General features: G+C 40.1%; 1 protein-coding gene across 9 annotated transcripts in view; it reads left to right on the forward strand.

Moving 5' to 3' along the window:
* Window positions 1–25,607, forward strand: part of zmiz1a (zinc finger, MIZ-type containing 1a) — a 127,065-nt gene that overhangs the window by 12,776 nt on the left and 88,682 nt on the right. For 8 of the 9 annotated variants that reach the window (XM_053501887.1, XM_053501892.1, XM_053501883.1 and 5 more), the window contains exon 2: window positions 17,997–18,118. The exons of the other annotated variant lie outside the window; for it this stretch is intronic. The gene's annotated coding sequence lies outside the window, so the exon portion shown is untranslated. The remainder of the gene's footprint in view (window positions 1–17,996; window positions 18,119–25,607) is intronic. 9 annotated transcript variants of the gene reach the window in all.

Raw genomic sequence — 25,607 nt, forward strand, 5'->3', positions numbered from 1 at the left:
CTTAAGTTCGATGCGACACAGATCTGATCTTTTAGGGCTGTTTGTGCGCACAAATCGTATGTTTTTCAGATCGGATCAGAGTTACTTTGGTATATGAGCCTGGATCTCATATATACCCGATACTTGGTCATTTGACAAGAATCTGCGCAAAATACAATGTGTTCTAACCCAGATGGCACATTTGTAGTTATGAATGTACTTGTAATGTGTACGTAGCCTAAATCTTCTAACATTTCGAAAGTCATAGATGCATTTTCTGTTCTATTGACAGGTCAGACTCTTACTAATACGTGTTGTAATGACTGCTCAAACCGCAGCCACCATAAACATTAAAACATTGATTCTGTTTTACTCTGTGCATGAACGGTTTAAGTGGATATAAACCAGGCCAGCCTGTTAATTTGCACTGATAAAGTCAAAATGGCTTAATGCTTAATGTGTTACCTTAAATTCGACTTGCTTTATTAGAAGGAGGAAATATTGTGTGTGTGTGTGTGTATGTATGTATACTAATTGTGGAGGTGTGATGTTTCCTGGTTTATTGTGCAGTGGAGACCTTGAAGTCTAAACAAGGGTGATGGAGTTTCTCACAGGAAAGAGTGTTGTTCTGCATGAGCCTCGATTTAGAACTATTGGTTTTGGAGCTGCCATAGTATTTCTTATAAAGATAAAGATAAATTCTCAGTTACATTACAAGCGATAAACTAACCTCTTTTTGACTACTAATTGATCTAGACAAAAGGACACCTTTTTTCTTTTTTATGATGTTTTGAGAGCATTTACAGTATGTGATTTCAGCATATTTCTACCTCATTTGCTTTTAAGACTTACCAGGTGATTAATAGTATAAGCGTTCTGTTACAGCCGTTATAAAATTCGAACGTGCTGCATCCCAGCCTGGCCAGTGTAGCGGGAGATTTGATGACTGCCACTTCTGTGAATTATTTCACTGTTTGTTTAGTTTCTTATGAGGCATTGAAAAGCAAGAAGCAGCACGGACAGCTTACACTTAGGCTTGTCATTCACAGGTTCAGCCTTTACCTTATCTGATAACTAATTAAGTCATGACACTTGTTTGGCAAAAGAGCCAAGTCCTGATGGATTATGAAATGATTATAGACAACATTCAGAACAGACAAGCAGGAAGATCAATATTGTATGTTTGCTTAAGCATTTTGCTAGGTAGCTGAAATGTAGAAATTCATGTCCGCTGCATAATGCACGAGCTGAGGAATCTCTTTCTCACCCCGGAGATGTGTTGGATTACCGCGGAACGGAGCCGATGTGTTTATTTATTTGGCAACTTTTGCATATAAAATTGTCTGTAATAATTCAACTTTATATGGTATGATGGAATAATAAGTTGAAATCTTGAGGTTTCCTTCTATATAAACCTACAATATTGCTTCTTTGTAATTGGTACGATTATGTGGTTTGTTTTTCAGTGATTGAAATGAAATTCATACAGCGCGCAAGATAAGCAAGGTTGGTAAAGGAAACGAGGAAAGGTTGCTTGTTTTTCCCTCCTGATGCCACAGTGACCGCTGCTTCCATTACAGCCTGCATTTGACTGCGACTGAAATCAAATAAATAAGCATGACTGGCAGAGCGCCAAGCCGGAGATTACTGGCATAGGGATTGCTGTCAAAAACATTTTGGATGATAATTAGTAGTAGTGTATCATTGCTGATTTTGCTTCCAAATGCTGCATTTCATAAAGATGTTGCTTTGACCTGTTTTGCCTAGACGATGTGTAACAAACTGGAGTAAACACACTGCCAGATATAAAGTATTCTAACCCAGATTTTCTCATTTACTTAATAGATTCTCACTGAACGATTCCGAGTATGTGTCTGACCTATGATTAATAAGTCACAGACCTCCAGAGCGAATCTTGTCCACCCGAAAGCATACAAGCTGTGGACGTCGAGGCTGAGACTCGTATCGGTTTGCGTAATGAGAGAACAGCACTCTGCCGGGAAGATACGTTTAAAATTCATAGCCATGAACACTTCATAAACAGATGTGTTATGTTTGATCATTCTCAGCATATTTCTTCTATGCATTTCAGATATGATTGCCTTATTAACCAAGCTGACCTTTAAATCACACCGCTCGAAAATGTTACTCGTATCTCTTTCCTCATAGGCCTCGGTGGACTGCAAAATGTTAGGTATGTGCTGATAGGATCTCAACAAAGTTGACACTGAAGCTGTACAAAAGTGCACTCGCCCATTATCCTGAATGAAAGGTCATTTGGTGGTGGGAAGGAACAAATAAGAGGCAATAAGAAATTGGTTTAGATGTCATTTCAAACTGCAGGCCAAATCAATGGTAGGAACGAGGTAGAGCTTGCTCAGGGAGGCAGGGTTTCTCTGACATTTCTCTGAAGGGATTCCCAGTGTTCCAGTTTGCTAGAAAAACTTTTCTATTAAAAAAGTGAGGCGTTCAGCTCTTTTGTAATACACGATGGCTGTGATGTTCTTGCATTAAATTAAGGGCCCTTAATCACGCTGGGGACCCTGAATGTGATGCCGCATAGAGAGCTCTTGGTATTTGAGTTAGATCTTCCGATGATTTTGTGTTATAAAATTGGAAAAATGCAGGGTGTTTGCAAAAGATTAGTCATCTAAAATTGTCTGGATTAACGAGATTGTTTATTTGCGATGTGTGATAGACTTGATATGCTGTAATTAAAGCAAAAAGGGGACCTGGTAAGCAAACAAACACCATTAGGAGAGGGAAAAAAAACATTCCCTGCTTTTTTTTGTCCCTTGTATTGACTAGGGTTTAAACAAGCCAATTAGATTTTCCCGCTAATGTGACCTAGTCAGCTTGTTGCTTAACTATGTTGCTCACTTTTGGGGTGTGGCTAAGCACAACCTCATTTACATAGAAACTTAAACGGAGTGTTCAGGAAAAGTAGTGAAACCGAGGAAATTTGTTTGAGGTATTAAAATGCATTATCTGTTGCATTTATCATAGTATTTCAGCTGTAACATTAACAGAGACTTTGGGGACTTGTCCCCATTGTTAACTTTATGTGGGACCTTTAATCTAAAAGTATATTGTTTCCAAAGAAACTATTGTTAAAACAAACTTTGATACTAAAGTCAATAAAACATTAATATTTTTAACATCTATTAATGTCTCCTACACAAGTGGAATCTTGGTAAGTGGATGAAATAACTCTGGACTTGTGTGTAGTGAGTAAAACCTGGCAACACATAATCATGTTATGTCGTAACTCATGAGGGAGTTATATCTATTTCCTGTAAGAGTAGGTACCATTGTAATGTTGCATAGATCGCCATGTTTTTTTTGTCACTTTAGCCCGTAAGACAAAGCGACAAATACTGACGAAGGTTAATGGAACTTCACACACTGCTAGCAGCAGCAAGATCACGTTTTAAGCACACTCAAATACCTACAGAAGTTCACGTCTAGAGTCCCCACCATGTTGATGCACACAGTCCATAGATTTCCCACATACCTGTGGCAGGTAATTACTGTTGTCTAGCTCATGATGATCTAATTTAATTGTGTTGAAAGCTGGAAGAGAACATAATGCTAAGTTGTCGGGAGACTGAATAAGCCAGGTTGTGAAAACCTAAAAAAGGTTCCACTGACAAACATCTGTATCTGAGTGCCATCCAGAACGATAGTGTAATCATCTGTTTATTGTACTTATTAATTCTTTTATTTATTTTAGAAATCACGCCACATTGAAAGATGTGATCATGTTCGATCATTTCTTGAAAATCTTCAGAAAGAGATGACCAGCATCCTGAAATATAGATGGAGATCTTCTCTCTTTCATTCACTTAGATTAATGTAGGTTTCGGTGTCTCATGAGGTTCAGCGACTTGCTCAGATGCTGAAAGCAGGGTTTTCATTGTCCTCGGGTTTCTGGCTTTTGATGTTGTGATGTCTGTTCAGAAAGCACTCACATGTGGACCCTAATTGGGCAAAAGGCACCTTAGGACTTTACACCGAGCCCTTGTGTTGCATTACGGCGAGTAGGAGTGAGACAGACCATGCAGTTTGATTACATTTGTCGTCTGCTGAAGCCATGACCTATTATTTCCGAAGCATTCATTTGGAATAGAAGCTCATTCCTGAGCCATAATAGTAATAATAATCATAGTAAGTATCTCAAATTTTACCAGCATGAAAGCATGCAAACTATTTTATTCTGAGAACTAAATTGTTAGTTAGATATGTTGGGTTGATATCGAATGTCGGTCCTTCGTTTTCCTGATCAGAATTTTTTTTTAAGTATTTGTCAAGTGGTCTGCGTAAGGGCTGTTTAGCATGGATTTTGTTTTTGATCGAGATAATATTTCCTAATTTCCCAGGGAGTGTTATTTCCTGGTGAGAAGCCCTTCAAATTAAGTGAGATCCAAGAGTAAGCCCTCCACCTTCAAGTGAGATCTGATACTTGAGGGAGTGAAGTGTTTTCGATGGAAACTGCATGAATGATTGATAAAAGGAGCAGAGCTGCTTAAAATCTTCCTGCTCCTACGTTATCAATAATTCAAAGCACTTTTGGTGGCCCATGAAATATCAGTCACCGTTTGAAATCGCAAATTGATAATACCTGTCAAAAGAATTAGTGGTTTGGAGGTTGTTTTTATAAGGTTTTTATTTCCAAAAAAAAAAAAAAAATTACAACTGTGGTGAAAGTTTTTAGTTTTCTGCTCAAAATTGTTTTTATGCTTGAAGTGTGCGTGCGTGTGTGTGTGTTTTGTTTAAGTCCGGGAGAGCCCTTTTACACACAGACCCATAGTACTTCTCCATGAATGCATTGTTGCAGTTACAGCTAGATTTTGCAATTAACCTCAGCTGAACGTTCCGCGTCTCGGAGGAACGTGACACGAAACGTGTCCTTTTAACCTCGTCATGTTGCGCCACGTCGCTAAGCACTCCCAACTTTCACATAATTTACTCAGAGGCATAATCATCGGTGTGGTGTGCTTGCTTTTACCTCTGGCAGTACACTGACAGTTTGACCTTTACCTTACGAGGAGCTGGAGACGTGTGTGTGTGTGTGTGTGTGTGTGTGTGTGTGTGTGTGAGCGTAGCTCCGTGCTGATATTTGTGTTTGTTTTGTCTTGTCTCTATGAGTAGTCACCGAGAGCCAGCAAGTTGAACAGAGCTCTTAGGTTGTCAAATAAAAGCCAGCTTTTGCTCACTAATTATTATAAACTCTGTGAAACACTTTATTGCGTCTAAATTTCCAGTCATGCAAACTCTTAAAAAGGACTTTTCTTTTTCTTTTTAAACTCGGGATCCCCTTTCCTTTAAGCCAATGGCAGGTACGCGCCGAGTCCCATCTATTTGCATTAACGTGGAAACACAAAGGGATCAGAGAGAGAGAGGAAGTTGCCTGTTGTAAACACAATGGCCTTTCCTCTGAGTTCTCATGATAATGTCCTCAGTGGCCTTGGGGCAGGCTCTAGAACATTCCACTGAAGAGCACAGTAATGTCTTCCTGGCCTTTAGCCTGAAATGGCAGAGAGAGAGAGAGAGAGAGAGAGACGTGTGTGTCTGTGTGTGTGTGTGTGTGTGTGTGTGTGGCATATTAAGTCACTGTGAAGGCCGTGGCTGGCTGGTGTATACTAACAAGCTGGAATTTTACTAACAAGCTGGAATTTTATGTCAGTCTGCTGGAATGTTTGTATATTCCATGTGTGTGTGTGTGTGTGTGTGTGTGTCTCAGACTCATCCACAGTAACACAGAGTAGCATGGATAGAGATTTCATGCTGGCGCTGGAAACACCTGAGCGACATCCAGCATGTCCCTTTTTCTTCCATATTGTTGACCTGATTAAATATCGGTGTGTGTGTGTGTGTGTGTGTGTGTTATTCCACCACTCTCACACACTCCTTTGAGCACTTTAAGCACATCAAACCAACCGATGGCCCAAGGATTGTTTATCCGTTTGTGAGCATTTTTATAAAATATACAGTATATCTGTGATTTCTTCTTTTTTATCTGTTCACTGTCTAGAAATATCACAAGTTCTTATATGTATTATTGAATTAAATCAGTTGAGCCTAATTTATTGTTGTGTATTAGTTCAGAAATCAATAACTCAAAACAAGTAGGCCTATGAATCATGTCAGCTTGGGCTTAATGTATTCCTCTAGTGGAAAGCTCAATGAAAAATCTCCATGACTTTAATAAAAAGCAGTTACTGTACAAATTAACAATAAGCCTTATGAATAAAGTCCTGGATTATGTTCCTAAATATGTACTGTGGCACCCAGTGGAACATGCTTTATAGGTAAAGGGGTCCCTGGCTGCTAAAAACGCGCAAGAACTTCTGCTCTAGGTGATAGAGCTGATCTGTCATTATTACCGTCTACATGGCTTTCTTAATTAACACGTTTTTTTGTGCAAGTGTGCAAATCAGCCTGGTGTTATTGAGCGCTGGGATTTTTGAAGCTTGTTTGCAGCAGAAGAGAGCTACAGTTGTTGGCAGCGAGGACGCCTGAGATCATTTACATCGTTTGACGTTAGTGGCCGTCACTGACTTTATTATCGCGCGGCTGTGATCAGCTCGCCTTGTCACTTCGCTGAAATATGGTCACACACTTGTGTCAACAGCTAATATTTATATAATTCGCTTCCTCTCTCAAGCCTTTGGTGACATGCACATCCGCATGCCATCCGTTAGATTTACAGATGGAGATTCATTTTAATGCTAAGAATCGCACTCGAGTGTGATTCATGAAACAGAACTTGCGATCGTGCGGCTGACCTTTGCGAACGCAGCCGATGCACTAGCGAGATAATCACCAGACTTCCTGATGTGAGAATCAGTTCAGCTTGTGTTTAGATTGGCCGAGCTTTTCCTCTGTGCAACGGCATGTCTCTGTGTTGTTGTTAAAATAAAAACGTGTGAATTGCTTGATTTGTAATCTAAACTCACCCCTTGGAATTATAGGAAGTTGTCACCCGAAACTTGCGGCATGGAAGTGCGCTGGATTGTTTTGACACTTATCTAAATTGCCTCAGTCGTGATCCAGAGGGAATTTACTGTTTGTCCTCGTCACTTGAGATCTGGCGCATCACGGAGTTTTTTCGCACGAGCGCTCTGCGGCGTTCGGGGAGCCGCAATGGACAGCAGCTGAGTTTATTATGTTTTAAATTCATACCAAGAGTCTTTTTTTTCCCCCCCTGCTGCATCAGGCACTGGTGTTATAGACGGGAGTGCACTGTGCTTTACATGGTAAACAGCTTTAAAAATCGAGCCGGTGCAAAACTCTAATTTAAAGGCCGATACGAGTGAGCAGGCGGTAAAGCATTAATGTGCTGTATGCTCACTTCAGCTGTTTGCACCCAGATAATGAGTCGGTCCAGACATCTTTCTACTCAGTCTTCACCTGTGCACAGCTCAAAGAGCAGAAAAGCCAGAGTTGTTATACACACATCGACTTGCATGCATACTGTGTACACACACGAGCATGTGCTAGGGCTCTTTAAAAGCAGGAACTGAAACCTGCCTGAAACGACTGCCATCATGGTGGCTATTAAAAGGAGCGGTGGTTGGAACTGATAAGCTCAGTTTGCTTATTGCGCAGCCTGAACATTGGGGGCAGAGGATTACTGCCACTTGTGTATATTTGTGCTGATGCATTTTTTTTATCCTTTTCTGTCAGGTGGTGCATATTAGAATAGCCCGGCTGATGCAGAGTAGGAAGGCTTTTAGTGTTCTTATATTTAAAAAAAAATAAAATCTTGCAGACACACACACACACACACACACACACACGCACACACACCGAGTATACAGTTATATTCTTGCTAATACATTTTTTTCCCCAGAATATAAACACGGTCACGGTAGAAGCTCATTTTAATAATGTAACACACTGTTAAAAGCTTTTTCCCAGCTTATATATTGCTGTTTTCTCAACCCCCTGTGCCAGCTCCTCCACCTTTTCCCTCAGTGGGCGCTCCGGAGCCTCGTTTACCGTGTCGTGTCACCGCTCCTTATGTTATTTACATAAATGATAAACACGGCGGATGCTGGGATTGGCCGCGTAATCCACTTGCAGTGTCATTAGGGAGGGAGAGGGAGGAAGGCTATTACAGGGCCGCTTCATCAGCGGGCCTCACTTAGGCCTTTTATGGAGGTAATGGAAACCTCTCTCATTAAGGTGCCGCTCACTGTTGGTAATTGATCTTGTTGGTCTTTAGTCGTGGAGAGCGGCTCTGAAGTGCCACCCATTTGCCGCATTCATTTCTCAAATCCAGCCTGGGCCGCCCTGCCCTGTACTCGCCCTGACACCTTTACTCAGGCAGACTTTGTAAAGTGTGCATGTGTGTGCGATGAGCCAGATTCATGTCACTTCGACTTCGGTGAAGTGGATTACCTTTGGGTGGATGTCGCGGCTGCAACGGTTTTTACATTTTGATGGTTGTTGATGCTCTGTTCGACCTTAAAAATGGCTCTTGCGTGTTTCAGTCAAGTGCCCTTTTTTAGCTCCATTACATGAAATCAAAAGCCAAAGACTGCAATGCATCATAATGCATTCTATTGAATCTTATCCTACTCATTTATAGAAAATTAGCTTATATTTATCTATTAACTTTAAGTTGTTTGTTTGTCACATGTTTGTTTTTGCAGCGTCTCGCTGCTGTTTTGGTGCGGGTCGTGGCCGTGCGGCGAGCTGGGAGTTGTCACATGCGAGATGTAATAATAGACTCTGTTGTGCGATCCAAACAGCTTGCTCGCCTCTGTGACTCACTGTGGCTCGGCCTGAGGTCTGGACTTGCATCATCACCATAATCAGTGTCTACTCAGCTGTCGAGCCCGCCCTTGCTTTCTCATTCTTCTTATTTCTTTTTCTCTGTCTCTATCAATCTATCAGTCTATCTATCGCTTTGGCATTCAGCCCCATTTAGCGACCTGCAAAACAGCAACTATCTTCTCTCTCATCTTGTTTGTGGACGTGGTTTACAATCAACTGAAAACGACACGTTGCAGGCTTCGGTGGTGAAACCTATCATTATAATCCCTCAGTGATTATTTTAGACACTCTAACAAATCGGAGTGTTTCAGTAGCGTACCTTTTTTTATGCACTGAATTGTGTTTACCATTCAAACCTACTCTGTAGTTCACTTAAGAGAAGATGCAGTTGGTTTAAATGTGCCAAGTGGGACCGCTGTAATGTTTCTGACCTTTTGTTACCATTGACTGATGAGGTATTGGTTTAAGGGGAAAAAAATGAGATATTTCCACCGCCCTTAGTGACAGGCGTATAAATGAACGCATTGAGCAGCAGGATTCTCTAGACAGCACAGTCTTCTATGCTACAGCCCTCCTGGAAAATATAGTAGGAAGCTGATTTTCTAAGAAAATTTGTTTATTTTTTTTCCCCCCCAAAAGGCTTTGTTTTTTCTCTTGAAGGGGTTATGAAGAGTGAGTATGGCAATATCTATTGCTCAGACTACACTTCTCAGCTTGGTACTCTTTAGGTCTTTATGGACATTGTCCATGTAATAAGGAGCTCTTACTATGGCTATCAGTCATCCTGTCCTCAGTAAGACCTCTGACATGTGCCTAAAGTGTTATGCATAACCAGGACCGCAAGAACCAAAGTAAAGCCTCCAGTGTGACATTGCTGAGGTTTAGAATGCAGTGCTTGTTTATCACATAGTCACATGCTAGGCCTGGTCTCATCTCCCAGTAGACGTTTATTCCTTTAACAGGTTTTCACACTTGCGGTATGGCCTTCTGATTGGCCAGTGTTTTGGGGCTTTTTAACCGACAGCTTTAACAATCTGCAACCAAATCAGCATCTCTTACAAGCTCCGTGAGCTGTGCGTGTTGCAGTATGTCATATTATGACCGGATGACTAATGCAGTAAAATGAATCGTTAATCAAGGCTGTGGAAGTTTGCTCAGCATGAAGCAAATTACCTGGATTAGCATAGCAAAACTCTGCATAATTTACCTTTACTGCTTGGCGCATCCTCCGGTAGAGAAGGGTCTGTTAATTACCGCTGTTGTAAACAGCCAGTCAGTGAGAAGGGGATAAATGGAACCGCGAGAACGGCAGAGAGAAAATGGAGTCATAATTTTATGAATTTGTCATGTTTGTTTTCATATCGGTGCTCGAATCTGAGGAACTCAGCTCCCTGACAGATAATTCAGCTGCTACATAAAGCATCTGATCCTTCGAAAGGTGTACTTCTGGAAAGGAATGATGATATAGACGGATCTTAGGGATGGATTTAATAAGGTCATAAAAAAATAGCATTAACAGCACAGTTACACAGAACAACTCTGGAGTAAGTTCTCAAATTCAATTTAAGCCAGAATCCCAAACTGCAACGTATTTGTGTTTCATTTGTCATGCATTCATGAAAAAGACTAAGCAGAAATACTATATGTAATACGTACACAACTCACATTCCAACGCAAAGAAATAACTAGAAGCTGTGTCATGTGGCCCTGTGGCTGTTGTGACACTTCAATACATTCAGATGACAGATTACGCTCGAGTCGAACGATTGTGCTGCACGATTTTGAAAATATTAAAAGAAAGGGAATGTTTAATACATCATGAATATTTAAGATTGAGCACAATTTATAAGTCGACATTTAAAGGCGAGCAAACTTGTGACGTCATTCATGTAGCTTCATCATGCAAAAGTTATTTTTTTTTTTTTTTAGTTTTAACCCTTCTACTGCAACTGGTGTTTAGACGAGTGTCTGAGGGATTTTGGTCTAAAATGTCTTGGTATGTAGAACGCAGACTGTCATTAAAACACGAAGTGGACGTCTTAAATACTAAGAACCTCTGAAATGTATGTAAATATTTTTAATTATTCTATTTTTAATCCTCTTAAAGTTATTTAGTTTAATCATTTAATTTGTAATAAAAATATTATATTTACTTACAAAATAATGTTAAATAGCATGTTTTTTTTACTGTTGGACTTTGGATGCCACTGTACCTTTAAAACTCATTCTTTTGGCGTCTTTGTAGGTCTCTAACTTGTCCATATTCCCTTATCAAGTTGACAAGGCGGATATATAAAATTGTGTAATTTGTTTCATGAATGTAGCACACAAGTCCGCTAATGGAGTGTATCACAATTTGATTAATGCTAAGCAGATTGTCATGCTTATCTGTAAATTAATTAAGGCATTTCATTTTTAACACAGGACCCTTCATTTAAAATAACAGCTGTGTTCTCTTAACATTTATTGTCTTGCTTCAGTGTTAGAAGTATATATTTTTTCAACAGATGCTCAGACTAAAACCTTTGTATTCTGCAGCTATTTTGTCCTGCTATATGATGCTTCTACAGTCATCCCTTTAAATCATAAGTTGTCTTTAGGGCCTCCTTTAAACGTTTGATCTTAAAAAAAAAAAACATAAGCGATGTCTCTGAGATTAGCCTGAATGCCTTCAGCATGAAAAGATTTGTGTCAGGATGGTATTGTTAATTAGAAGGGTAAACTGAGTGTAATTTTAGCGTTAGTCTCGTAGTTTAAATGTAATAGTGTGATTGAAATTTCGAAATAGCTTCATGTTATTAAGTGCAAAACACAAATTAGTTTACTGATGTGCGAGTTTCTAAAAGCCTTCGATACTTGATTAGTAGATGATTTTATTTGGTTGATGATCTATTAGTTTATATACTACAGTATATAGGCATATTAACATATTTTATCATAAAATTGTAACTTTTTAATAGAAAAAGATTCCTAACAATTACTGAATTTTCATACATTTTGTATAATATATAAATATATCAAAGCATGGACTTTCTGAGCAAAAATATCTATAGCACAATTTTTTTCTTGCTTAAAGAAAGACATTTTATTCTTATTCTCAGTTAATAAGATTTATTACATTCAATCTGTTGCTATTTCCAATAACTAAGTTATGCAAAAATCATCAATTAAATATGTAAGTTTTTGCATTTACAATAACATACTATATGTGTTATTGCCAAAGGTCATTAAGCACCACTGTTAAATATAGATGTAAATATAAAAATATAAAAATTGTAAAAATAAAATAAAAGATCTGCTTAAATAATAGTGAGATGTGCCGACTAACACACGATTAATGTGGCTGTTACAGCTTACTTACACTTGATTTTTACATATTTGCCATGAGAAACAGAAAGGGGGCGTCCCATGAGCTAACCACACACTGTGTGTTTCTTTACTGCTGCATGTCAGGAGAAAGCCGATTGGCTGCCCGAGAGGTGTGTCTGATTGCATATCCACAAGCTGTTTTGTTAGATATGTGTATCTCGGATGTGCGTTTAATCAAATTCTGATAAGCATTGTTTAAATCAGAGTAATATTGTTAAAACATATCAGCAGTGTAAACTGTAACATTTCCTCTAGCCACATTTCCTCCACTGTAAAATCTGGCATTCGACTTTGTCGTTCATTAAAAACCCCAAAACAGCTTGAAATGGATGAAAAACTGAGTCTGAGCATCTTCACTCACATCCCGGTGTCATTTCCTGAATATTCAATCGCGAAAAAATATTTATTGAATTTTTTTCCCTCTACACTCAAGAGTCGAGTATAATTGAGCATTTCTGACAGCGATGGAAAGGTTAGGAGAGAAACTACTTGGCTGTACTTGAACAAGCATTTTTTCTTTAACTGGCATCCACATTAAGGGAGCAGAGAAGACACATTTCAATAAAGATGAAATGCAAAATGGCTGGCGGTTAGGTTAAAACTTCAGAATTAAATTTGGGGTTTGTAGCCTGTGTTGAGAGATGAGACGAGCAGGTGGGCTGCACACTGAGAGCGGGAACGCTCCTTCGTATTGCACTCCACGAGTTTGTCGTCTGTTTAAAAACGCTGTTGTCTGCCTTTGGTTATGTTACTGGATACATATTTCCCTAAAAAGAAATAAAATGATTCCATATGATAAGACATTGAGATGGATGTATGTATGTACTGTATACAGTATAGGCACATGTACTACTACACGCTGCACACAGGATCTCCCAAGGGAAGGCAATTGTTTCCTTCAAAACACGCCATTGTGCCATTTAGGATTTAAAATACACTGTATGTATGTATTTATTTTTTTATTTTTTTATGAGAAATGACCTGTCTCCCTGGGAAACATGCTCTAAACATTTTATCGTTGATGTTTATAGTGGTGCATCACTGAAAGTAACAGATGATGATATAGTTCATTTCAAAAGAGAGACAGCGGCACTAGGTGGAACACTTGGCCTGTTTGTTTTGGGGAAATAGTACTTCTTTGCTAATTTCCCATTGATAAGTATCTGACAGCTCATAGTCAGGCGCTTTATCTCCGGCTGAAGAAAATGGTTTCCTCAGAGTGTGAATTGATTTCGCAGGAAGCCGGTGCCACACAGCATCTGAAAGAGCTCAGTACGTTTTCTAAATTGCGCCCATTTTGTGGCTTTTTCTATTTGCATGTAAATTATCAATTACTGCTTTTGGCAGGCCTCCGCCGCCATACTTCTGTCTCCAATGAGCGAGTGCTGTTAGGAGGGAGCCGTGTTATTTCACCTTAACAAATCACTTTAGTACTCCCCTTTCCAGCTGCAATTACCAACCGTTTGCTCTGCTGGCTACATTGATTTTTTTTTTCTGCATGTCTCTGCACTTAGGCTGGTTGGGATTTTTTTTTTTTTTTAAATTGAGAGTGTATTATGAGGAGGTAAGCTGTAGTTTAATGCTCTTCTCAGTTCCAGGACGTCTAATTCAGTGCAGACAGACTCGTACAACTCCACCACTCGAGCTGAAGCGTTTAGAGCGGGAACGGGATGAAAGGCATGATAGGTGAATGTTAGATCAATAAAGTCAGGTATGTTTTGTGTATTAAAACGTAAGAAGGTAATGAGTAAGATGTGAAATTATAGGGTGCAGATTTAGAAAGAATATTTTGAATGAAACACCAACTCTTCAATGGTTATGTAGTGATTCTGTGGGTGCTTCAGAAGAACATTAAGAATGCTAAAACATACCTGATGTTTAAAAAATCTTATAATAATAACAAATAATATATTATGATTATTATGATGATTATTATTATTATAAAAATCATCTTAATTTTGACAAATACTTTTAGAGAATGGATGCTTTAAAGCCATTTTTGACAGTACCACTGTCATTGTTTGCTGATATAATTCATATACCACACTATAGTACCTGATTCTATATAGTACATATTCGGTACAGTGATACTGTTACCTGCTATGATACACTCCATAGGATAGTACACAATGCTTTGGTGGATAGCATGGTATTTGTGGGGACCACAGTACCCACTGTTAAAGTTTAACATATATCTAATATGGTACCCTCTGTACTATACCATACCAATAGTATGTACTAACATATCTCATATAGTACTAACACGGTACTCATCGAACTACCACGGTATTCAATAACTTACGCTGTTACATATCATAGTGCTGCCATAGTGCCCACGAAAGTGATATAGTACCTACCTTGATCAGTTATATAATAGCTACCATGGTAATACTATGTGATATTATGGTATGTTCCATAGTAAACATACCATAGTAAAATTTCTTAAGGGCTCTTTTTGGAAGGTTTTTTCTCTTCTATCAGTCATTAGTTCTGACTTATTTACTTTATTTACAATGCAATAGGTGAACACATGGTACATGAATGGAGCATTTATCCAGTAAATTCAGCAGAAATGCTCCAGCCAGGTTTGAGTCCAAAATTCTAAGCTGGTTTAGCTGACATTTCAGCCATCCTCAGACCGTCTTTGGCCAAGAATTAAAGAAAAAACGTTAGCATGGCTGAGATTTCGAAATAAATGTGGCTTATAGGGAAATGGTACATTCATAACCTTTAGAAACTCGTCCCCAGATAAATGCATGAAGCTAATTGTGCGTGTTAAACATCTTTCTTCACACTTGCACACACTTTAATAACACATGCGAAGGGTGTTAACTTGATCATGTGTTCTAGTACATTTTTATGTGTTTTTAAGCTGTTTGTTCTGTAGTTAATATTCAGTGCCAGTGGAATAGTGTAGTGCTTTCAGTGTTGCTCTGTGTCTGTGTGTATGTGTGTGTGTGTGTGTGTATGCACAGTGTGTTTTTCCGTCCTGACTTTCCCTATCCAAATGCAATTGGCAGATCTGCACCAAATTTTCTACTACATTTATTTCCTCATGAATGTTTGCATATTGCAGTGATTGCTTTCTAGTAGATTCAAATATGCAGAAATGACAGTTTCTCTCTCCTGGAGTGAAGCATGTACTCATTTCACTCACTATAATTGTGTTTCTGCAAAATGGTCAATTGTTCCACTCGCACAAAGAACGACGTAGGTTAACGCTTCTGTTTTGCATCGAAATGATACATGATCCTCTTTCTAAGCTTTGAGGCAGAGATCCTCATATAGATCTCTCAGAAAATCCACTTAAGAAAATGTCAATTTTCATACACCTGGTTATGCGTTTTATATTAATAAAACCTTTGAATAAAAATGAACAAGTAATATCACAATCGCACACTCGTACTCACCCCTGCACAAAAAAACAAACAAACAGAATTGACACTTACTTGTGAAATACCTTTAGAAATAAAAACCTGATACATTTTATTTTATTGATTTAATCATATATAATGGAAAGCAGATTATGTAATGTAAATAGCTTTATTGTGGGCATCATGCTTATTAGACATTAAGACATAAACACTGCTTTTTAGGTCGTACAATCCAAACAAATTTCCACAGCTTCACACGAACAGCTATTAATCTTTTACATGCATTAATGTGCAGAGAATCTTGCTTTTCTCTATATGTAAATGTGCGTATGTGTATGATGGAACATCCAGGCTCTGTTCCTGCCTTGTACCCAGTGTTGCTGGAATAGACTTCTGATCCACTGACAAGGATAAAGCAGATATTGAAGATGAATGAATCATTTTCTTTAAATAAACAACTTCAGAAGCTCAAATATTTTTATCCAGTCTCACTGAGAGTTCTCAGTCGGATGTAAAATAGCTGTTGTTGAGATTGTGCTCGATCGTGTATTCAGACCTTGACCTAGCGAGAGGAGATTTTTTGATGCGGACTACAAAGCACTTCTGTGAGTCGTTCCGGATAAGGACGCCTGCCAAAAGCTGTAAATGTAATGTAAATGTTGTGCCTAAGCAGTAGCTACTAACTTTCAGGGTACTGTACCAGAAAAGACAGGACATTTTTTAAGTAGAAGTCTAGGAGTAGATAGTAATTAGTAGAGATGGGGGGAAAAATCGATTCAGTGATGTGTCTGATGATTCTTTTGTGTGATGATTCATTTATAATCACACCGACTGGAAAAAGAGATTTTAAAAAAATATATTTTTAATCTATATACGTTTGCATTTGAGGTGGTAAAATGTTGCAGTCCGACTATAATCCTACTGGTGGTGTGTGCTGAACTTTTCAAACATGTCCTTCGTTTAGAATTGTAACAAAATCTAAAAAAAAAAAAGAACATTGTATCAGGACAGACTAGCAATACAAATCGAATTAGTGCCTAGGTATCATAATAATATCATGTCAGCTGCTCCCTGGTAATTCCCATCCCTAGTAATTAGACTTTGCCACATCAAGGTGTAAATGATATATGCCCAGTTTCCACTTTACCACTGATTTTTTGCTACAAATAAGTATAAATTCACAGGTTGTAATAAGTGATGAGCTTGCTGGCATGCTTAGTGAACAAGCTTAAAAGTGTAGGTTTACCGCATGTTCCCGTAGACCTATTCCTGTACTTCTGCACTCAAACACAGGGCAATCGCAACCTGCCAAAGGCTGTGACAGCTGGCAGCATGCTACGGATCACCAAGGCAGCCACAGTGACAGTGAGGTGTCACATGACCGGAAGATTGGAAGCTAAACAGTCATTATTCCACTGCATGAAAGTATTTAAAAAAAAATCATCTCAGCAATGGATACTACAGAGCGAAGGAGCATGTGCCATGTAAAGACGATTTTAAAACCATAGCGACTCGTAGCAAAAGTGGGAACTGGATTCTCATAATACCCGATCCAATCTAAATCATATTCATGATTAAAGGTTTCAGATTTGTTGAATATTTAGTGCATTATCACTATCTCTAAAGTGATAAAGATATGGCTGCCCATAGATAACGCTTCATACTACTATGTGTATGTACTGATTTTGGCAATGCAACTAATTTTCTTTTCCACCATATTTTCTTTATGCTCTCAAAGGTGGTCACGTGTTCCTCATAGTCGAAAATGAGGCGATTGGCCATTCACTCCAGTTAACAGCTATCTGAGCCTGGTCCTGTGACAGCCTGGTCCAAGAGCTCATCATTATCACCCTCGGATTCTTCTTACATGGTGCGGCTTGACCTTCCTTATTGGAAGGAAAGCGACTGCTCTGACTCGCGCCAAGAAACTTAAGAGTCTTCACGCTGCCATTATTTATATTTCTGTAGACTTAATAGTGACTTAATAGGCTTATCCGTCAACTTGGTATGAGTTGTGAGATCGGTAAATTAAATTTGACGATGACACGCACCACCATACATGTTTACGGCTCTGGCATGCTTATATAAAGTGTCTCCTTGTCTCACTGCCGCTGTCCTTAGTTAGCAGTGAACTGTGAAGGAGCTTAGCCAGGCATTCAGCAAACCTATCACATTAAACTGTGGTAACTGCTATACGTAATGAATTTGGGATTAGGAGCGACAAAGCAGCTCTACGATAACCTTTATGGAAGGACACCGTAGGAACAGAGGAAGCCTTGGTGGGGGGGTGGTGCATGTGATTCCATGTCTTGCCAGACGCTTGCGATTGTAGCTTGAAACTTTTTAATTTTGACTTTTTACAAAATGTGCCCCACCCAACGCACACAGAACACTTCATGACAATGTGCATGGTCGGGTTAACTCAGAAACACTTCATGGAAGATGCTTACATTTTGAGCCAAGTGTAACATGTGCTTTATCTGGTTGCAGGTGCGCTGGAGGCCGGTGTAGCTCCGAGCAGGGAGAGAAGGAGATTCCCCACCGACTCTATGAAGGGAAGGGAGGGGGAAGGGGGGGGCATTCACCACACCGCAAGCCTGCACTGTGAACAGGTTGGAGTGCCTTTCCATTTTTAATCTAGCTTTAAAACATCGTTGAAGTCAGGGAGCTGTTCGGTTTCATTTAGGGGCTCCAGGTTGCCATGCCTTTCTCTTTACATTATTCAGTACTGTTTTGTGTTTCGTGATCTGTTGAGTGTTTTGCTTTAATATCCATTGAGACATCCCTATTCGTAGCCGCGTATTTGTATCTGCTCAAGTTCCAGCAGATGTTCATGCTTTATTGTAACTGTTACTGATACATCGAGGTAAACATGTGGATCGAGTGCTAGATTGGATAAAGCGCTCCATCTGTCCAAGTTCCTCAACGAACAAATTCTCAAGCACAAACAAAACTTCCAGCGGTTTTTCTGATTAAATTTGTGGCACCAGGCTCGACTCCAGAGCCTTCAAACGGTTTTTGATTTCGGTGTAGTTTTCTGTTCTATTTGCTGTGAAATGTTTCAGGAAGTTTGTTCGCAGTGTATCATGAGCATGACAAGTACCGGGTTGGTTTGAGTAACCCGCGGGCCTGGACTTAACATGTGGCCAAAGCGTCTGGTAGTGTTTACGTGCAAAGAGCTGCTGCCTCCATCTGAATCTGGCTCACGTCTGTGGATGCCCCGGGCCCTCGGGGCCCCAGCACCTGCAGAAAAGAACAACAGAGTTAAAAAAAAAGAAGAAAAAAAAACAGGGGGGAAGAGGGGGGAGAGGGAGTGAGAGAGAATCGAATGACAGAGGCTTATGCTTTGTACTGCAAGCTTTTTCTTTTCTCTTTGATTCACGGCAAGAAGATTTGTTATGACTTGATAAGGTGACACGCTGTTGTGTGTTGACACTATTGAACAGCTGAGGTGATGGTGTTTCATAGACGTAAATTTTTCTGATGCGGCAAATTGTTATTCTTTTCCTGTCTTCATCATTGAAATGACTAAATGACATTTAAAATGAATAAATTTCTAAGGATTTTCTAAGCATTATCTTTTTTAGCAAGGGATTACGATTGAGGCCAGGCCAAGATCAGGAGAGAGGAAATAAATAAATAAATAAACAGATAAATACGGACAGTTGTTGTTAATCTCGCTTAGTGTAGTGTGAATGCAGAGCAGTGCCGTGGCCTGACAAACATCTGCCTCACACACACAGCCGAGTGGGATCAGCTAAAGCGATTAGTGTGCTAACGTCAGCCTGAAGAGACTGCGCTCGCTACGAAAAAGCCAGAACGCCAGGCGCTCCTCCCACACTCCACCTGGAGCACTGACATACACACACATACACACTCGGTGACTCTCGTGGCTGTTGCCACACACTTCACCAGCGCTTCACCGCACGCTCTGATATCGATCAAAGCGACATATAGCTGTGAAGACTGAACAATCTGTTTATGATAACAGATTTGCTTATCGCAGCTTCTTTTTTTTTTTTTTTCATTTTTGAAATGTCACAAGGGCTTTTTTTTATTAATTACGAAATGTGTGTAATGAAAAGTGCTGTTCCTTAGGGCATAATTGTTATTTTACACTTCCTTTGCACTCAGATGGGGCCTCTTTGGGAGACACGAAATCTTTCCGTTGTGAATAGCAAAAGGGTACTGTATCCTGCCCAGGCTTTCACAGATAACCTCATTAAAGGGAAGGAGGGGTGAAACTTCCTGCAAGGGGTTCTCTCTATTTTTTTCTCCTCTGCCTCTTATGCGCACAACCTTTTGACCCCGCCCCTCCCTCTCTCTCTCTCTGTGTGTCTCTCTCTCTCTCTCCTTCTGTCTCTCCCCCTCATTTCGCTTTGATATTGAAACCTTCCTCAGTGTATAACTGTGTATACCTTCATACACAGTGTGTGTAGTGTGTAGTCCCCAGTGTTCGGCCACGCAATACGATTGTGCATCCATATATAAAATACTTTTTGAAAAGTATAAATCATGCTGGATGCTGACGTCAGGTTGACGTGAAGAAAGTAGGTGTGTGTTCATGTCACACGGTGTACATGAGAAAGGGAAAGGATGTCAACACTCACAGGATTTGTTAACTCTGCAGGAGTTACTGTGAACATCTCAGCCCGTCTTACATGTAGGACAGGAGTTCAGTTTGATTTTTGTTCCCCATGATAGGTCTTTCCTAGTACAAGCTGTTCATCTGAGACAAATAAAGCTACAGTTTTTGCTCTACTTTTTATGCTTGTGCTGGTTGGAAGGAAAGTTGATTTTACCTATGAGTAAAATACATGATTCTTTTATAAGAGACAAAACACAGGCAGGAATTAACATTCATTCATCCTTTATACCGCTTATTCTATACAGGGTCACGGGGGGATCGACTTAGGGCACCTGGGACAAGGTGCTAACCCATTGCCGGGCGGGATTTGTGAAAGGGAATTAAACTAACCTGCATGTCTTTGGACTGTGGGAGGAAACCCACCAAGCTGACCCGAGGCGGCTATCGAACCCTGGACCCTGGACAGGCCACGGTGATGACCACTGCACCAACGTACCGAATTAGCACGGCAATAAAATCACGCCAGATAATACAGTTCATTAACATTTGTTGGAAACTATACATGCAAGATATGCCCTCATTTTTCTTTTTGTTTTTATTTCTTTATATTTTCAATAATCACCTGTTTTTTATTGTTTTTTATTTATAGCACTAGATTCACCACATTTAAATAGATATATTAGTGTTTGAGTATTCTTGAAAGTTTGATCCAAGTCCTAATCAGAGCGAGATTGAAACCTTGCTTTGTTTGCTGTTTGGTTTGATACACTTTTACACTGTGTGTAATTCAATAAACCAAAAAACACAAGATGGAAGTAAACATTTTTGTGTGTGAAGTAGCAAGACCGAACATCTCCCCATAAAACTTTTTTATTAGCCGGTCAGAAAGAAAAATGTTAACGCATTCTGCAAGCCTGAAAGGATGAAACTCAAACAAGCAGAGAGGACATGGAGCTGATCTTCAATGAATTACACTAAATAATTCACCCTAACTATCCAGAACACGCTGTACTAGAACTTTGTGTAGCACTCTAACACTATCTGCTCAGCTTTTTGCACTTTCTTGAGTGAATCAGGGTCAGCCTGAGTTTGCTTGGAAGCAGGGTGAGTGTATCTGTCTCAGGTGACCGGTCGTTTCAGCCCGCGCCCGAGTGTGCAACAACATGGTTAAAATACCCCATATATAAAAGTGAGGGACAGGTGCAGCCGCTCCTAACCATCTTACCGCCTCTATACTGCAGTGAGATTTCTCCTTCCTTGGATGTCCTTCAGCGTGCTTTAGGAGGGAGCTGAGAATGGCATCCCTCAGGACGCTGCATCTGTGCTCTCTCTATGCGCATGACAGCAGCCTGTAGGGAGTAAGAGGAGGGAGGCTTGTCTTATAGGTCCTATAGACGTCAGAATTTGCAGGGGAAAGTGACCCGAGGCTGACCTTAAACTGTTGGTGTTGCAAAATGAGGCTCTAGTGTTCTATATTACTTGCATTTTGTTTCCAAATGTATTTATTCATTTGTTTTTGAATAATATTTGAGAATACTTAATATATGAAATGCTAAGTATAACTATAATAAGATGTGCTGCATATTTTGTTGTTAACATATAGCCTTATTCCACAAATACTAAATTGGACCACCTTTAGCCTCAACCACAATGCACATTCATTTTCAATAGGGGTTAAAGTCACAATTTGAGCTTGATGAATATTGGCATTGTCGTCATGGAATAAAAAAAAAATCCTTGCACAGCTACCCTGTTCATTCGGTGCATTCAGGTTGTCAGCCGACTTGATTTTTTTTTTTGCCTAGACCTGACCAACTGAAACAATCTCCGATCATAACATTGTCTCTGGAGACTTGTGCTGTGGGAACCATGCATTATGGTTGCATCGTTTCATGTGGTTTAATTTTTATTCTTATTGCAGCCAATTCTCTGGTATAGGGTCAATCAGGACTTTTCTTTGGCTCCAAGGACCAATCTTTGTGCTTTTTAGCAAATTGAACCCTTTTGCGATTAGCCTCTAGTCTCAGTCCTGTGAGTTCTTATCACATTGTTCATTTGAAAATGTTCGTACTTTCACTATTAAACATAGTTGTGATTTCTAGTGCTGTGCTTTTTAGCAATCAAGCGATTATGTCAATGTTTGACAACTTTTTCTTATATTCCTTGCAGAACGCCTTTCTCACATACATACTAACAGATTGGGAATGACTGCTGTCTGGCTCACGGATTACGTTAATTGTCTAAATAACGGATTACATTTTTGAAAAAGTAACTAAATAACTGAGTACTTACTGTGAATGGCGGACCTAACGCCTTAGATCACTCGTTACATTAAAAAGGTAATCCAAGTATTCTACTGTGTTACTTTGTAACACGTTACACCCAGCACTGTTTCTAAGATACTTTAAGTTTAAAGTAAAAACTAAAAAAAGCCGCTTGAAAAAAAATAACAGAAGTGCAACCGACTCGAAATGAAAATGAAATCAGATCAACAGTCCACCTATGATTCATAGCTCTTGTGATTTCTTCTGTTGATTTTTTTCTTCTTCAATGGTGTAACGTCACCAGGCAGTTAAGTAATCTATGACCCATATTTCTTCTGAGAAGATGAAGATTCAATGCTACACTGCATTTTTATAGTTAACCCAATTCCAGTAATTTCAGCTATTTCGCAGCCTCCTTAGTTGTAGTCTTTGCTTTGATGCACGCCAATAATTTGGTAGTTTTGATATGCAGTAACATCTTTTCCACATCCGCGGCAAATGTCTTTCAACATGGTTGTTTTTGAAACGAGAAGCTACTCACTTCTCACATCGGTTAGGGTTAAAAAAATAGTTGGCAGTTGAAACATATTAACCACAACAGTAATTATCTAATTACAGCCTCTTAAGTATTCGCTCATTTAAACCCAGATGGCCAGATATTGTACATGCATGAACATATTGGTTCTGAAGCTAAAATGCGGTCATTTGTTGTCTATTACTCACAAGTGGGAAATAGCGCTCGAGCCATTAAATGGACGCAAACCTAAGCCGCCCTTGACATGAAGTTATATGATTACAGAAGATGTTTTCTGTTTCCCTGTCAGACGTTTCAGCCGTGATGAATGAATGTAATATACTGTGCATCAGGAGTGGACACATTCATTAATGGGCCTCCATAATTTGAGAGATACACCTAGAATGCTACTAGCGCACAACGTCTGATTGCGTCCAAACGATCTAATCTCGTTGTGTTGCCTGTGCCCTCTATACATGTCAGCACGCAGGAAAACAATGTGCTCATTTGAATATCACAAATGGTGTGGTTCCTGGCAGCGCCCCGGCCTGAGCCGAGCGAGTGGTGCCAACCCTCGAGGTTTGACTGAAGAGAAATAAATCACGGCCGTTCCCACAATCTCGAACCTGCGCGCTATTCATCTGCACAGGATATGCGAATTACTTATCTGAATACGTCTTCAGATAACATCGCAATCTTGCAGGGTTGTTCAGTCGGAGATTGATATTTTCATATTCTCTAAGCACTACACAGCGCGTTCGGAAGGGGGGTATAATTGGAGTGTAATTTTGAAATTGAGACTATCAAAGAGATGGGGGGGTTGTGTGGGGGGTTGGGGTGGGGGGTTGGTTGGCTGTAGTGGAGCTCTGTGTTATTTGTGTCCAGCTGAGGCTTAATAAGGCTTGAAGCTTTTGAGAACAGACTGTTTTGCTCAGCTACACACATATGATGAATTTCTCTTACTTATTTACTAATAATTGAGGCAGCCGAGAGATCAGTATTACTATCTGGCACAGGGAGGCTCTATTTGATTTACATATATAGTTGCAGGATGGCAGACTCCAGCCCATTATGACTTGGCTTGCTCTTTGGCCTGAATTTATTGCACTTCCAGCTTTTATGTGCGATTCAAAGCAGGCAGTGTGCGCCATATTGGCAGCCTTTTAAAAATTTTTTGCTTGTATCTGACATCTGTCATTTTGATGCCTTGTATTCACTGCTTCGCCATTTGTATATTTTGGCTCTTTGTATAACAGACTTGAGCTCTTTATGAACTCCATAAAGAGAGACAGGTGTGGCAGACTGTTCTGTTCCTCCTGTTTGGGACTTGGCTTCTCGTCTGATCCGGGCTTCCAGCAGCACCTGCACATGTGGCTGCGTATCTCCATCTCCGGCACTCGCAGATCTCCCGAAAACAAAGCAATTAAGTAGATGCATCACGAGGAAAAATATTTTATGGATTCAGTAAGGATGTGTGTGAATGCGCGAGAAGAGAGAGGAATGCGGTGAGCGTTATAAAAGCAGCGGGAGATTCGCTGTCTGAATGGAAATGATTTCATCAGCAGCGAGGCCTCCTCCAGCTCCACTCTGTCCTGAGGAGGGACGGGTTGAAAAGCAACCAGCTTGCGTTTAAAGGCCTGCGTATTTGTGTTAATGAAGCGCAGAGTGAGAGAATGGTGTGTCTAATTAGCACAAGGTACTGAAAACTACCTATTAAACCTCTGATTGCATCGGGAGGATAATGTGCAGCAGTTAGCATTTCAGGAACGTGGGATGACTGAGACAGACTGGGACACATGTTGTTCTTGGAAATTTGGGAATTCTGTAGCTGTGCAGGTTTTTAAAATTCTTTTTATTTAAACTAACACAGATGTTTAGATGTTTAAGATTAGCATAAAATGAATTTGCTCTGTTTTTTGTTGTTGTTTTTTTTGCTGTAAAATGCAATACGTTTGATGTCAGCTTTCAAAGCTAACCATTGCGATCTTTCGCGGTTGTGTGAGTGACACACGTCATGCATTTTCTCTGGCACATGCGTACACGCAGACAAAACCAATCCCGCTGTTTTGAAAAGCAAATAGTTGCATGCCAGGATGAGTTGCAGCACACCGTTGCCCTGTCCTGGCCAACATAGCAGAGAGTGAATTACTCTCAGCAGCGTGACCTGCCTAATTGATAACGTCTGAGGCTGTCTCCGGGTTATGTAGGAGGCTCCGGCAGCCACTCCAGCCCCATCCATCTCGCATACTCATGTCCAACTGTTGGCCTGACCTCTCACTTTAGCCTCACACAAGCAGTCAAAGTGCTTAAGCTCAGAAAGAGATAGTGAGCGAAAGAGAAAGAAAGAAAGAAAGAACGACAGAAAGGCAGCAGCAACATTTAGACAGCTGCACGCGCAGTGTCATGTATCCCTGTCTGTCAGAGGGGGATATTTCTGTCTCCTTAGTGTGGCCCTCAGGCTTCCACACGCGCCATCTCGATGTCATCACCGTCACCCTGCTGTCTTTGGCTAAAAAGGCCTGCAGTGCGAGCCTGGCCTGCCCAGGCCTAATTGGAGCGAGCCAGAAAGGCAGTTTGACTCATCTAAAATTACTGGGAGCAGTGTACTTAATGGGAAAGCACAGAGGGACGACAGTAAGGTCATGATACCACCACATGCAGTGGCACATGGGCATGCAGCTTCGATAATGTGCGATGGAGATTAGAAAGATCATAAGCAGATCTGCTATAAGCAT

This window comes from Clarias gariepinus, chromosome 8, assembly GCF_024256425.1.
Source record: "Clarias gariepinus isolate MV-2021 ecotype Netherlands chromosome 8, CGAR_prim_01v2, whole genome shotgun sequence".
Classification (NCBI taxonomy): Eukaryota; Metazoa; Chordata; class Actinopteri; order Siluriformes; family Clariidae; genus Clarias; species Clarias gariepinus.